Source organism: Herpailurus yagouaroundi, unplaced genomic scaffold (genome assembly GCF_014898765.1).
Source record: "Herpailurus yagouaroundi ecotype Mexico unplaced genomic scaffold, PumYag 29, whole genome shotgun sequence".
NCBI classification, from domain to species: Eukaryota; Metazoa; Chordata; class Mammalia; order Carnivora; family Felidae; genus Herpailurus; species Herpailurus yagouaroundi.
The window spans coordinates 20,831,933-20,842,311 of record NW_024412377.1 but is presented as its reverse complement, the minus strand read 5'-3'; the positions used below and the strand labels follow the sequence as shown (position 1 = coordinate 20,842,311).

At 35.1% G+C, this 10,379-nt stretch overlaps 1 pseudogene; it reads right to left on the bottom strand.

Annotated features, from left to right (window-relative positions):
• Positions 1–1,161: 1,161 nt before the first annotated feature.
• LOC121041606 (transmembrane protein 179B-like) overlaps positions 1,162–10,379 on the bottom strand; it is a 49,682-nt pseudogene continuing 40,464 nt past the window's right edge.

The following is a 10,379-nucleotide window of genomic DNA, read 5'->3' as shown; positions in this document are numbered from 1 at the left end:
GGACTCTGTCCTGACAGCTCGGAGCCTGGAGCCTGTTTCAGATTCTGTGTCTCCCTCTCTCTCTGCTCCTTCCCTACTCTCTCTCGCTCGCTCGCTCTCTCTCTCTCAAAGATAAATAAAAATTTTTTAAAAATTTAAAGAAAAAGAATGGTAAGATAAACATCAAAATTTCAGCTGATGAACCAAAATACAGGCTTCATAATAGCTGCTGCTGTATCTATTTTATATGCTTTCTTTTCTAGCAACAGTGCCTTGTTAAGCCTTAGATAAATACTTGTTGCTGGTTAATGAGTCATGGGCTAATATATACACAGTACTTAACTTTCTGTAAAGGAATGTGTTCGGAAATGTGAAGGAAAGCATGGTGGCATGCTTTACTTCTTTTATGTTTCGATATTATTTGAATTCCTGAAAATGAGACTATATTATTACTTATATAATTTTATGCTATATTAACAGATTTTGAAAACTATTCTCTAATGACAAGCAAGTTAGAGTTTCTTAAATATTTTAAGTTCATGCCTTTTAGTGGGTAAGATTTTCAGACTATCTTTAGTATTAAAAGAAATACAAAACTTAACATGCTCTGTTTTGTAATAAGGACGTGATTTATTTAATTTAATAAGCAGTTAAACCTGAATGACTTAATATATTAGCTTAGATGTTTGACATATGTCTCTATTTCCTTTGAAAATTTAGAATACCCTGGGCACCTTTTAAGTTCACTGAGGCTTGGGGGGGGGGGGCTGGTAAAAAGTAACTTTAATGCATTTGGGAACCACAGTGTTATAACAATATTTAAATTCCTTAAATAAATATTTTAAATGTACATTTCTATCGTCATGTTCACGGGCACAAGCTTGCATGCAAATTTATTTCCTTAGAACATCATGCCTGCTTATGTTTTGCATTTATTTCTCTTATAATTATTTATTTGTAATTTTAATCTCAAATATGTTTTGGGGGATGTTTGTTTGTTGAAGAAAGTAATGTAGTATTTTTTACAAAAACAGCTACAGGAAGAGGTGGAAGGGGCCTACCATCATGTTTCCCTCATGGAGGGGAAAACGGTGCCTAGAATAAACAGGGCCATGAGGGGGCAAGAGGATTTCAGGCACTTGGGCAGAGTCTTTGGCTGCAGGAAGCATTCTTTGGTTACTCTCAAGAACGGGAAAGAAGTAGCCCAAGGAAAGCATCTGCCTCAGAGCTCCATTCAGGGTCCCCCACTCTACAGGCTGGTAAGGGGTGGCTTCAGACTTCCAGTGCACCACCTGCAGCACCAAAACCATGCACCACAATACAAGATTCACCTAAGAAGAGGTATCAACATTGTGTGGATTGGAGCAAAACTGCAGAGCAGTTTCAGGGGACGTCCGTGGATTTCTGGGCTTCAGAGTAGCTAATCGTAATGTTCAGGGACATGACAGATTTGCAGAGAATGAGTGCCAAATGGAAGGATACAGGCACTAAGGCCAGGAAGATGGCTATAGCTAGGATGGCCAGTGCAATGCGGAGTCCTAAGGGGCCTCTGAGGAAGTCTTCGATGCAGTTGCTGTAGACCAAGAAGATCAGAAGCAGGAGACAGTAGGGGGGCCAGGAGGCCAGAGACCCCAGCCGCAAAGTAGCAGAGGGATGGGGCCGAGGATTACGATAAGGCCAGGGAGGAGCCATTCAGGGTGACCGTGCCACACAGGGGACAGCAGCCACTGAAGGAACCTTGGGTCCAGGTCAGCATCGCAGTTGCCATGGCCCCACGCAGGAAGGAGACTTTGAAGAGTAAGAACTTGAAATGCTGCATAATGCAAAGCGTAATGGTGAGCAGAGTATTTTTTCTAGAATATGATGGATATCATAAAAATTTTAGACTCAAAACAAAGTTATATTTATATTTTAAAATTCTTAAATTGTTTAACTTAGATTTGTTAAGTAATTAACTTAAAATTGAATAATTAACAGAATTAGATATTTTTGCTGTTAATAATGTTAATATCAATGCTCAAAATGTATTTTTTTAAGTTTTAATGGTAACGATTTTGTAAGGGGTATGATCCCTTCTCAACCTGAATAGTAACTGGCTATTTTATGATAAGTTTCTTCTGTTTTTAGGAAAATAGGTTCAATGTATAGTTCTTTAGAATGTGGCTTATTGTTTTCATGACATATTTATTTCTATATCAATACTTATAATGTTAACATGTCAAAATGAAGTATGAGCTTGATAGCATCTATAATAGCTTCTTGAATAGTGACTGTTATAAAAATAAAGACACAGATGAAGGCTATTTCACATTTCATTATTTTAAAAATGTATTTTGTTTTCCTTATAATGTGTCATATTTTTGCAATGTGGAAAAGCCATAAGCCTGCCACCACATAAGACTTCCCCAAAAATTAAACAGTGACTATAGTTAATGATGACATTGACACAAAATAGCATTTTGAAAGCCTTGTGAGTTTTTCTATTAGTGAACATTCTATATCAAAGGACAAAGTTCAGTCCATAACTGATGCATAACTTAATAGGAGTATATCCACAAATGAGTTAAATTCTCTGTAACTACTCCCTGAGACATTAAATAAAGACAGTATCATCTTCCTCACAAAGTCAATGTCATGGGGTCAACTGAGGTAAACCGTATCACTAATGTCTGGCACAAGAAAGTCATTAAGCTAATAAGCACATTAAAAAAAAATTAATGTTTATTTTTGAGAGAGAGAGACAGAGAGACAGAGCATGAGTAAGGAAGGGGCAGAGAGAGAGGGAGACACAGAATCTGTAGCAGGCTCCAGGCTCTGAGCTGTCAGCACAAAGCCCATCACCAGGCTTGAACTCACAAGCCCTGAGATCATGACCTGAGCCGAAGCTGGATGCCTAACCAACTGAGCCACCCAGGTGCCTCAATAAGTACATAATTTTTAAAAAGTTTAAGTAATATAATACCATTATTATAAAGTTGCAATTTATTCTTATTTCTGAGAAATTAAGTTGTTCATCTGTTATTCAGCCTAACTGGCTGACATTTCACCAATATTTACTGGGGAAAATATTTACCCATAATTTTCAATTGTGTCAATCAACGTAGTAAGCACTGGAGATATATAACTGAGCAAGACAAAGAAGGCTTTGCCTACCATGGAGCTTCTTTTTCCAGTATGAGTCTGAAAATCAGGGATACAGAAAATGAATTACACACAAAATAAATGTGATACTTCAGAGAGTGATCAATATGGTGATAAATTAGCATGAGAAAACTGGTGACTGGGAAGTTACCTTAAATAGAATGATCAGGGTAATGAGGTAACATCTGAACTTAGGGCTTAATGATGAGAAAGAACCAGTCACATACACATCCTAGGGAAATACATTCCCATTCAGAGGAAACAGCAGAAACAAAGACCGAGAGATGGGAAGAAAGCAGACATAACCAGAAGGAAGAAGAATGCTAATGTAGCTACAACACGGTAAGGAAGGTTACAAAGATGTTACTGCAGGAGGAGGCAGGTATCAGATTTTTAAAACATGACAGGAAGGTTGGATTTGTTCAAATTCCAGTAGAAAGCCTTTGGGTAATTTTAATCAGGTGGTTGACATGATTGAATCTATTTAAAACAGCAATCCAAATCCAACTAATTGTTAGGCTCTTGTATTAATCTAAGTAGGAGAAAATGGATGTATAATAAATAGGATTAGTGGAGACAGAGGGGACTAAGCTCATTTGGGAAATATTTTGGAGATAGAACCAAGAAAATGAATTTTCTGAAGGAAGTACATGAACAGATACATCCAGGGTAATTTTTATGCTGTAACAGAATGCTGATTCTATAATACGAAAATGGATCAACAGATCCATTTCATCAGAAAGGAAGCGGAAGAGAGAAGTTCAAGTATCCTACTTCATGCATGTAAAATACAGGTAACTATTACATTTCCAAAAGAAGATTCTAAGTAACCTGGAAATATGGACATATAAGTATGTAACTCCTAGGAGATATCAAGATTGTTGCTCTCAATCTGCAAATCACCAGAATATAGGATATTTCAAAGCCTTAAGGATGGATGGCATTATAGAAAAAAAAAAAAAAAAAAAAAAAAAAAAAGCCCAGCTGACGCCCTAAAGCAGTCTAGTATTTTGAGGCCTAGAAGGAAAGCCTCAGCTGTAGTTGGGGAATAAAGCCAATAATCAAGATATTCTATTGTCATTGATGCCTGGGATTGGAAGTTTTTCAAGGAATTGAGGATGGAATGCAGTCAAATCCTGCTAAGCGGCAAATTAGGATGAAAACATGGGATTAATATTGTATAAGATTTCAGTGCTGGTGCCCTTAGTAAGAACTCTTTCACTGGCATGTTGAGAAAGACAGCTATAGTAGAGCTAACCAAAGGAAGAAGAAGAATGAAAAATAAGACAAGTCATATACAATATTTTTCATATTAATCATATTGTCTTGGAAAAATGCACTTTATATAAGGTTGTGGTACTTCAACTTATTTTTAAGGTAAAAATTTAGTTGATAATATAAAGTAAGAATTACACCTATTCTGCTCATGAACATACAGAATAGCAAAGTTTTGTTCCTTTTTCCAGGATTAATTAATTTTCATATTCCTTACAGTTCTACTCACTTAAATCCCCATGTTTATATTTACCAAGGGGAAATTTAATTGTGAACAAGCTTATATTTGCATCATTTAAATAGTGCCAAATAAAAATATAATTTAAACCATTTTTTTAAATAAAAGAATTCCAATTCATTATCAAGAAAAGTTAGGTTTATTGACTGATAATGTGTTGTCAATATTCAGTTCTTGATAATTTGGTTATACTACTGTAAGACAATCCTTTTGGTAATTAAAAATTCATGTATTTGAGTGTGTGTACAGGGACAGAGAGGGAGAGTGACACACACAGGAAGAGAGAGAAACAGAAGAGAGAGTGAGCTTTGAGAAACAAATTTTTAAAATGATTATACGTATTGATTATGTAAAAACATTAATATTTAAATACATTTTAAAGAAGAATCATTTTACTTATCTTTCCATACTAATTATAAGCCAATTTTTAAATGTAAGTGATACAATTATTAACAAGTTTTAGATTGCTCAGTAGAGTTCCGAAGATAAATATTAATGAACACGCTATATTGTGTCGTATGCTGATTGATTCTGGAGTGTTGTAGACAATTTTATATATCATATTTTAAAAAGGATAAGCTTAAATTACAAATTAATACTAAATATAAAAGAATATAAAATATTTCTTAGAGAGAAACTAACAATATTCATATTCAATGACTCAGTGAAGGCACATGAAAGTTAAAAACATTGATACCCTTCTTCAAATATTTAGAGGGTCTTACAGAGGAAATTTGGCTTGCATTATTCAAAATGGTCCAATGCATACTCAAAAAGGTATGGTTGCTCCTTCAAATTTTCCACTGCTAATTGTATATGAAGCCAGATGGCAGTAAAGCAGCATCCAATCATGGAAAATCCACAGTAAATTCTTAAATTTTTGCGAGTGAACTACTTAGAAAATAAAATATTCTTTATTTGTGTTATAGACCTCTTAGCACCACATTTTGTATTACTGCACTGAAAAGATCCTCTTACTACCATATGGTAATAACTGGGTAAAATTAATGAAGTATAATCAAAACCCCCAAATGCCACACTATTGTCCTTCCTGGAGATTTCGTGATGACTTGGTCAAATTAGAGCCGTTTCATAGTGATTTAGTATTAGAGAAGAGGAAGGAGGTTATGTGACATTATTAAACCTGAACTATATTTAAATTTTCACCTGCCATAAAACTTTAGGCTTAAGCATCTATGAAGAATTCAAACTTTCTGTGAAAGGAAAGAGGATTTAATATTTCCTATCCCAAAAACATCTGCCCACACAGAAACATTTGGAGAAAACAAAGAATCAAAACTTGATTCAAAACAAAATTTCCTGAAGTTAAAAAATTGAACTATATCATTGAAAAAGGAGACTCTAACACCAGGTAAAAATATAAATGGCCAAATTTGTTTTAAACATTGACAGATGAATAATCAAATACTTTAATATTGTAAGTTCTTATACATAATACTTGTATGGAAAAGGTAAAATTAAGAAATTAAAATCTGGAATTTACTGTATGAATCATATCTATCATTAATTTAACTTTATATAATTCCATTACATCTTTATAATTATAATAATATTTTTAAGCCTGGAGCCTGCATCGAATGCTGTGTGTGTGTCTCTCTCTGCCCCTCCCCTGCTCACACTCTCTCTCTCTCAAAAAAAAAAAAATTAAAAAAAATTTAATAAACTTATTAAAATCCATGTTACATAAGTTATGTAAAATATATATAAAAGAGAATATATATGTAAGACTTACACTGATAGACTAAGACTAATATGTACATTTTAAGTATATATGTATATATATATATGTGCATATATACACACACACACATATAGCCTTAAATATATATTCTTCATATACTAGATCTTCTGGCTTACATAAAATATAATTCAATTTTCAAAATATGTTTACATTAAAGATTACCATAACAATCTATTTGTGCAAAGTATATTTATTTTTAGATTAATAGAAAACAATAGTATATACTGTTTTAAAAATACATGATTAAAGTGTAATATGTGGATTGCATAAATTTTACAATACAACAATATTTAAGCTGCCCATCTGGGCAGGTATTTTCTGCTTTCTAACACAATACCATCATCTCTCATCTGGACCCTTTAAATACACTCCTGGGGCGCCTGGGTGGCGCAGTCGGTTAAGCATCCGACTTCAGCCAGGTCACGATCTCGCGGTCCGTGGGTTCGAGCCCCGCGTCGGGCTCTGGGCTGATGGCTCAGAGCCTGGAGCCTGCTTCCGATTCTGTGTCTCCCTCTCTCTCTGCCCCTCCCCCGTTCATGCTCTGTCTCTCTCTGTCCCAAAAATAAATAAAAAACGTTGAAAAAAAAATTAAAAAAAATAAATAAATAAATACACTCCTAAATGATCTCCTCATTGCCATTAAACTTGTCACCTCTGCTCCCTTCTCCAAATGACAGCAAGAGTGATATTTTTAGATATTTTTTTTCAACATTTATTTATTTTTGGGACAGAGAGAGACAGAGCATGAACGGGGGAGGGGCAGAGAGAGAGGGAGACACAGAATCGGAAGCAGGCTCCAGGCTCTGAGCCATCAGCCCAGAGCCCGACGCGGGACTCGAACTCATGGACCGCGAGATCGTGACCTGGCCAAAGTCGGACGCTTAACCGACTGCGCCACCCAGGCGCCCCAAGAGTGATATTTTTAAAAAGCAAATTTATTCTTGTTGCTCTCTCGCTTAATACCACTCTATTCCTATTAAATGTAGAATGAATTTCAACATGCCTAGCAGAAAGTCTCTTGCTTCATCTCAACTTAATTTCATGGAACTCTGCCTCATTCATTAATCTCTAGCTGCTTTCTTTGATCTCTTTTTCTGATGGTCTTTGTTGCTGCAGGGACTTTGCACATCCTCTCTCTATATTGTGAATGATCATTCAATCCTTTTCCTGCACCTCATAGCCTCAGATTTAGTATCATTTGTTATTTCAAATGAGCCTAGTTCCACTTTTTTGGTGCTTCCATAGGTTATCATTTTATTTACTGTAGTTTTAACTTTATTTTTGGAAAACAGAAATATTGTGTCCCCAGCACTGAACAGAAAATTAAATGACTTAGGGGAAAAAAAATCTTACACACTGCTTTATCACTAAAGACTGGCATATCGTGTGACATAAAGTAGGTACTTAATACATTTTGGTGACTGAAAATAAATTTCAAGTAGTCTCAGTGATCTGTTATATATAGTTGTGTTATAGATTTGGGGTAAAAATTTAAATTGGTAGGCTCAAAAAGTAAAAGCTAATACAACATTTATATAGGCAGATTGTACACAAATAGTTTAATCTTTGATGTAGTATAAGCAGACATTTAGTTTATTTGCTCCCTTAAGAATACGGCATTTTCCAACTACCTAATCATTTGAAAGAACTTGTTTCGGGACACCTGGGTGACTCAGTTAGTTGAGGCTCCAAATCTGGATTTTGGCTCAGGTCATGATCTCACAGTTTGTGTGTGAGTTTGAGCCCCACGTTGGGCTCTGTGCTAAAAGTGCAGAGCCTGCCCGGGATTTTCTCTTCTTCTCTCTCTCCCCCTCCCACCCCAAATAAATACACTTTTTAAAAAAATAAAAGAACTTGTTTAAAAATCAGAGTTCTCTCATGGTATCAAAAGACCCATGCACTCCTGTGTTTAATGTAGTATTATTCACAATTGCCAAGATATAGAAACAACTTCAAGTATCCATCAGTGGGTTAGTGGATAAAGATGTGCTGTACACACACACACACACACACACACACACACACACACACACAATGCAATATTATTCATCCATGAGGGAAAAAAAAACAATCTTGCCATTTGTGACAATGTGGATGGACCGGGGGCATTATGTTAAGTGAGATAAGTGAGACAGAGAAAGACAATTACTGTATGTTCTCACTGATACGTGGAATCTAACTCAAGCAGAGCAGAACTCATAGAAACAGGGTAGAATGGTGGTTATTAGGGGCTGGGGAGTTGGAGGAATTGGGAGGCTGTTGTTTAAGGATACGAACTTGCAAACAATAGATAATGAAGTCCTGAGGATCTAATGCAAAGCATAGTGATTATAGATAATAATACTATATTATAAATTTCAAAGTTGCTAACAGACTAGATCTTAATTGTTCCCACCACAGAAATCAACATGGGGGCACCTGGGTGGCTCAGTCAGTTAAGCCTCTGACTCTTGATTTTGGCTCAGGTCATGATCTCAGGATTCCTGGCATTGAGCCCCACACTGGGATCTGTGTGATGACAACACAGAGTCTGCTTGGAATTCTCTCTTACGCTGTCTCTCTGCCCCATTCCTCCACCCCCTGTGCACATGTGTGCACATGCTCTGTCTCTCAAAAAAGCTTTTTAAAAAAATCAACATGACATATACCTTAAATTTATATAATGGTATGTGTCAATTATATCTCAATTTTTAAATATTTTTTAATGTTGATTTATTTTTGATCGAGACAGAGCCTGAGTGGGAGGGGCAGAGAGAGGAGAGACAGAATCCAAAGCAGGCGCCAGGCTATGAGCTGTCACCACAGAGTCCAACATGGGGCTCAAAACCACGAACTGTGAGATGAGGACCTGAGCCGATGTCAGACACTTAACCAACTGACCAACCCACGTGCCCCAATATATCTCATTTTTTAAAAAATCAGGGTTTCCTTTATTGTTGCTTATTTGTTTAGTCTTTTGCTTTTATTTTTCCTTTTTATAATCTCTTAGCATTTTAACACTCAAAATGATAAACTACAATTCTCAAAGCCTGAAAAGCATTTGGACAAGCATCAGTATGTTTTATTCTAGATTGCTCTTTCTAATATTAGTGCAAAGAATTACAGTGAGTATGTAATGAAAATTGCTTAGAAGGAACAAATTGAATTAAATCTGTATTTGCTTTTTAAATATTATGAGGTTAACTAAATTTTAAATTTTGCCATCTATGTACCATAGCCGAGAAAGTAGCATAAAAAAGAGCCAGAAAATAATTATCTAGGTCAATTTCTTTAATGATACAATTTATCAGGCTTACAAAAACGTTACCCTGTAGGAAAAAGTAGAGTTGACACACCAATATTTCACTGGCATTATAGTCTTTGGAAAATTGCCTAGTTTAAAAGTAAGATATTTTGGTTCTGGTTGATTAAACTATTTAAACAATCTCTGCTAGTATATGTGGCTTGTCTTTAGATAATCTAAAATAAACACATAAAACAAACAAAATATATTTTTATCCTGTGATTCATTGCTGTGTATATTTTCATTATTTGAAATGCACAATATTGTGGTTTTTAAGCTAATTCTATTCTGGATTGAAAGTACTTTGCATAGAACTGAATCAGTCACTATCACACTCTTGCAGTAGATTGATTCACATATACAAAGGATAAGCTTTGGCCTTTTTACTGTTTTGACTGTATTTTGGTATTAAATTATTTATTACACATTTTAATGCAAATTTATTTGACCTATGGAGTTGATTCTAAACATTATGAAAGGTTTACATGTAACCTTTACTTACCCTCATCAATCCCAGCATTATGCTGAATAACACAATGTTTATAATTACTATTTTAAATCCTTTGATGGAAATTGTTTCTACGCTTATTAATTCAAATAAATAGGTCAAATAATAACCAGAATTGCCAATTCCAAACATTCTACCTTCTTCATCCTAGGGACTTCATTAATATAAAGGAAAAGCCATAGATAAGATTTGC